At 37.1% G+C, this 6222-nt stretch overlaps 1 long non-coding RNA gene across 1 annotated transcript; it reads right to left on the reverse strand.

The window, feature by feature from the left end:
• Nucleotides 1-2485: 2485 nt before the first annotated feature.
• LOC311301867 lies at nucleotides 2486-4964 on the reverse strand. Its single transcript, XR_014629517.1, has 5 exons — nucleotides 4674-4964; nucleotides 3533-3634; nucleotides 3407-3446; nucleotides 3208-3298; nucleotides 2486-2557 (listed from the first exon to the last, which is right to left on the reverse strand). It is a non-coding gene; the product is annotated as an uncharacterized lncRNA (long non-coding RNA).
• Between the last annotated feature and the right edge of the window lie 1258 nt (nucleotides 4965-6222).

The following is a 6222-nucleotide window of genomic DNA, read 5'->3' on the forward strand; positions in this document are numbered from 1 at the left end:
AAATGATAATTCTGATATGATTAAAGAACCGTAATGTGGGTTTTTATTGTCTTCAGAATGCTGACTCTTTCAAAACGCTCTCCCTTTCAGTTTTAGCATTGCTAGAGTTGCCTGTGTCACCATTTTTTAAGTTGTGGTCTAGTTTTCTAGACTTTGACTAGCAACCTTTGGGTTCAAAACAGTTACTGAATGTTTTTTTATATATATTGGAGAAATGCCACGATGATCAGAGGAGGGAAAGAAAAACAGCAAAGCTGAGATTTAATCAAAAAGATTAATAACAGATTGGCCTGTACAGTATAAATCTACTGCACTCCAGCAGTTTTAATAGGATCTGAGACTCGCTGCTTGTAATGTTGAGGTAGAATAAAATGCAGTTAATTGCACCACTGTCACCCATTAAAACGCAGTAATGGGGTTCTGTACAATCTTCCCCGCAAAGCTCTCTCCGCCAAAAAGCATTTACCTTTTCAACAACACTGAAACACTGCCTTTTGGTCTCACAATACCACCTATAAATGATTCAGTCCTCTGTCTGACACTAAAATACCTACATGAAATGTCTTTACTGTGGACATGGTTTTTTTCCACATGATCTGACAAATTTCTTTACAGTATTGCATTGTGTGTCGACAAACACCCTATTCGGAAGCAGAAATAGCGTGATGTTCTTGTTGTAAAGATATTTAGTCATGCTAAAAATTGTGAGGCTCTTTGCTCTTGCAGTAAACTGATTTGTGTGTAATTTAAGGAAGAATATTTACATAAGAGGATAAACCAGAACTTTTTGACATGCACTCAGGCACAAGCTCAGTTACTTACACAATGTAAAAAAATTACGAGGATAAAATTAAAAAGGATGGACATAAAGAGCTAAAGTTAACCATTGGTTGGTGAGAGGTTTAGAGTTTGCTTGCATTAGGTTAGTTAGCAAGTGTTTTTAACTACTATGTACTAACATTTAAATTAATTATTTGTGACCCTGGACCACAAAACCAGTCATATGGGTCAATTATTATTTTTATTTTTTTTTATATTTATACATCATCTGAAAGCTGAATAAATAAGTTTTCCATTGATGCATGGTTTGTTAGGATAGGAATATTTGGCAGAGATACAACTATTTGAAAATCTGGAATCTGAGGGTGCAATCGAAACATTGAGAAAAACGCCTTTAAAGTTGTCCATTTATGTGCGCGATTGTGCTGCATTCACTCACAAAAATAAATGTTGTATATATTTATGGTAGGAATTTTACACAATATCTTCATGGAACATGATCTTTACTTAAAGATAGGGTAGGTAATCCTGTTCAGAAACACTTTTTTTTATACTGGGTGAAATGGTCCTTCCATCCTGAGAGTAGTCAATACATTATGTGTTCAGAAAAAGGAATGAAAAAAATCAGACCTCTGTAGCAGCTGCAGGACAGTAAAAACTCTGACCAATCACTGCCATTCGGTGCGAATGTAAAGAACCAATCAGATGCCTTCATGTCTCGTGCCCCGCCCGAGCCCCACTGCGCGCGCTGCCCTGCGTGCACTCATCACATGTCACCGTTCCCGGAAATATTCAGCTCAAAGCACCTGCATATGCAGTCAGCGAAGGCAAACAAGGCAAAAACTACTTCCTCGGACCCTGCCCGCACTCTTGAACGACCTCCTCTGCACTCAAAAAAATAAATTGTTGAATGAACATGATTTAATCGTAGCACCCATTATGCATCTAATCAAATCAAGTAAACTTGGAAAGCTTTGAATATTTTATTTGAACACAATATTGATTTGTAGATTAAACATGATTTTAACATGTCAATGCAACTTCTCTACAACTAATTGAATCAAAAAGTTTGTATTGTGTTAGACTAATCAAATTTATTCTCATTCACTCAAAGCACTTCCATTCAACAAAATTCTGCCTTGTTACATCAACTAGTTAATGTCTTGTTCATGTATGGTTTTGGTAGTTTAATGAATATCTATCTTTTTGTTTCAATTAGATTTGTTTTAGATGACGGCACTAAAGCCCAATTTATACTTCTGTGTCTAACTCACGCCTTAGCTACGTCGTAGGCTGTGTGTAGCGCGCGTACCCTTCGGCGTACCCTGACGTGCACCTCTCCAAAAATGTAACAACGCGTCAACTCTACGCGGATGCAAGCGCTGTGATTGGTCTGCTAGGATCGCTCCCTGGGGTTTCACATGCTCCCTCTGCATGTGTAATTGCGCGTCAACGTGGACAACGACGCAGAAGTATAAATGAAAACCAACGCGTAGTCTATAGCGTAGAGACTCCGGCGTAGGTCCGACGCAGAAGTATAAATCAGCCTTAAGCATGACATTACCAAAACTTCAGTAATCTATAAAAAAAAGTACAGAAAACATGCAAACAATTAAAAAAATATATTTTATTTTATTTGAGCTCAGGTTCAAACAGTATATCAATCCAAATAACAGAGCACAAGCCTGTGCAATGCTACTCATTTCACTGAGGACTTCCACATCTTCAATTATGACACAGTTTGCTCCAAGGTACTTTGTGACTCAATGTCTGAATCCTGTGGGACGAAATACATGAAAGATCACAAACAAAAATTAGCTCAAATATTGATCACAAGAATTGCACATTATACACTCACTGGCCGCTTTATTAGGTACACATGTTAAGTAAACGTCAATCTGATACAGGAAAATTTATTCTACATTTACAAGGTTATAATTTCTCAGGTTTTAAGTTGAAACTGTCAGAAAGGTGATAATTCTACTATGTTTATTATTGAGGTCACAGTGGGTGCTGGGCTGTCATTGCAGTGCATTATATTATAAGATTGTTATAATTTATTTGGCCACCATATTTAAAATGAATGAGGTGGCTAAAACATTAGAACCATCTTAGAATACAATGCACTGCAATAAAACAAAAGCCATGCATGTACAGTTTCTGATGCCATTTCTTTTTTATGTAAATTAAGCCCCAAGAGAGCTCAACCGATACGAATTTAAAATTGACTTAGTGCATCAACCAATTCACATAAGAACTTTGTCATGGTGTACCCTCAGTTTCCTATAAATTAACAATTTGTCCAGCTCAGATATTTGACAAAGTTATGTGTTCTCTTATGTCACGTTTGTTGTAGCAAATAGGGAAAAACACGGCCCAAGTACAGATTCAATGAGCTTTTGAAGCTGTATTTTCTCATCAACTCACCATATATGCCTTCACTAGTTTTTCAGGGTCTTCTTTCAAGTAGGTGCACAGAGACTTGATGACACAGGCTCTTCGGGTATGCAGTGTCATCCTGTGGGGTGGGGACAAGATTAACTCAAACTTAAATTTAAATATACACAAACATAATGATTGCCGCTTACAAAACAATGGTATAGTATAATGCTTAAGTAACTTGTACCTACAACTCTCCTTTGCAACACACTGCCACATACATGTCACTGAAAGAGAAAGAAAAGGAAAGTTCAGTAATCAAGGATAGTTAGTTGTACATTACTGTATGTGAGTGTTAAGAAAAACTACTTACCATGTAAAAAAGGTGAGGTTCACACCAGATGAGCAAGGGGCCAGCCGCCAGCTTTATATTGTGATGCATTTCTTTTTTGTATGAAGAAAAGGAACATTTTCACTGTGAAAAAAAAAAAGTGTCTAAAAGTTAATCTGCAAAACTGCAACTTATTTACCCTAATGTATATGCTAAGGCCAGAAAACAGAAAAACACATAACACAAGCAGTATTCTCCTAATTTCAAAGACTGACTTTAAAAACTGGGCCAAAGAAAATACCACTACTGGCTGTTGTTACTAAATATCAAGTGTTTTACTTATATTAATAACCATATTCCCTGAATAAAACCATGCAAACCTATTCCATCATGACTTTAATTATAAACTATTCCTTTTGTTAGGACATTTGAAATGTATGGTCGACTGCATCATAGATTTTACTTGACAATTTTTGCATACTGTAGCCTATTCAATAAACTGGGTAGCATGTGGCATTTTGGAACTATGTTTGAAAAGACAGAAATGTCTAGTTACAGAACGTTTAAAGTAATATTTTTTTCTGATATACACATGAAGGGCCAGGCCAATATTAGTTAATTTAGATAATACCAACAACAGTCCCTCCGTTGGCACACTCTCAGCAAAATCTCAAAAGAGAAATAAATAAAGCTCTAAACGTTAACATGAAAGGAGAGATGTGAAGTGCACATTGATCATTCAACATTAACTTCTGTTGTTTCTGATGTAACCGATAGATTACGTAAATATACCCCGGGTATGTCGTAAAAATGCCCCATTAGGCATAAACCAGCTAACGTCACACTAACTTACAAACAGAAAAAAACGAGTGCATGGTGTGTTCGACTCTGCATTCACCTTATCTCCTGTTTTACCCTCCCATGGTTGAGGTAGAGTTCAGGTTTAACGTGGGTTATGTAGTAAATAGAATGAATTGTGACAGAAATGCACCAAATTGTAGCGCATATATTAACGTTAAGGTGAAACTCGTATCGACGAAGACACATGATTGAACCCAACATAGCCTATGCTTCAAGTATAGGAAAATAAACCTGCAGAAACATCGCCACAGTGTCTAATAACTTATTTTTAATCTATAATCCCACAGTATTAATTACAAACAGGTACATATCAAGTACTTACCCTCAATATCAAGGATGCAGAACAATTAGACCGCTCACAAAACTCCACTTATAGCCGTCTCTGGACTCGCGTGTGCCCGAACTTCCCGCCGTAGTGCTGAGCATGCGCAGTGACTCACCAGAGAGAATTGTTGATATGAACCGCTTCAGTCTCGTTGAATCAACAAGTGCTGATCTAATTCATTTAATTATTTCTTAATTTAGTTACAAGTAACAAGAATGAATCATTTAACAGAAGTAAACTCGTTATATTCTTATTAATCAGACATATTTGTATCATGCAAATCAAGCAAGTGGCTAGTTGACTTTTTTGAGTGTGCTTCGCCCTCAACCCCGGACCTGTCCTCGAACCGACGATGCGGTACTTGTCTCCGGACTCGGAGTGTACGTTAGTCTTCATTAGAGTCAACAATGTTTTCATCATGGAAACTCTTACATGCAAAACACCGTATATGTTATGAATCTTACACGAAATTCACCTTCATCACAGTGTAACTGATGGTAATGGAAAAACGTGTATCAATGCAACCTGTTTTTAGTTTTGCCTTATAAATATAGCTCGTTACCTATAAATATAGCTCGTTACCTATAAATATAGCTCGTTACCGAATGAAACTTTACCATTATCGATATGCTAGCTTGATAGTGAGTACTAAAAGAAATCTTATTTGTTTATATTCATAGTGATAAAGTTAGGTATTTTATTACATGTGATTCTGACATGATGTCACTGTATGTACTGCGCTCCTTCCTCTCCACTCGTCTCAGGTAATAAATGCGTCTTCCAGCTGAGCCTGAGCGTTTGGCGTCGCGCGTTCATGTGTTTTGGGGGCGTGGCTTTGGTAGGAGCTCAGAAGGGAGGGGGTGGGAGTGAATGGAAATAATGAGCTGTGTTTATTGCAGATTAAAAGGTCTACAGTCACTCGATTTTTATATTTTCTTTTTCAGAGTACTTACATTTTAATTATGTATTGGTATATAAAGACAGTTTAAACAAATTTGGAATGTTTTTTTTTTTAGAAAAATCCTACCTACCCTGCCTTTAATATCCTAATTATTTTTGGCATAAAAGAAAAATCGATAATTTTGACCCATTGCCTATGACCCATACCCATTGGTATTGCCACAAATATACCTGTGCGACATGTGACTGGTTTTGTGATCCAGGGTCACATTTAATACAATGAACTTATTGTGTACATATGGCTTTATGTTTTACATTTGTAAATGTTGACCCTTCCTTTACCCCTTAACCCACCCAGCTGTATGTAAGAAATGTATTTAAATTAATCATAAAATGGCCCTGATATGTCACTAGACATTAAGAAACCGTGTTCATTTCAAATACTTATATCACTGACAACAGTAGTCCGGCCAGGATATTGTCATTTAAAAAGTGAAGTTGCAGCCCTCAACTGATGTTGATGTTGTCATCTTGTGTTTTGGCCTGAAGCGCCACCCTCCACCTATCTACCAATCACGAAGTCAGTAGTGTTTCGGCATCGGGGTTGCCAGCTCAGCTCTAGTTACCACAGCTACGTAGCAGCCTA

Source organism: Rutilus rutilus (genome assembly GCF_951802725.1).
Source record: "Rutilus rutilus genome assembly, chromosome: 13".
NCBI classification, from domain to species: Eukaryota; Metazoa; Chordata; class Actinopteri; order Cypriniformes; family Leuciscidae; genus Rutilus; species Rutilus rutilus.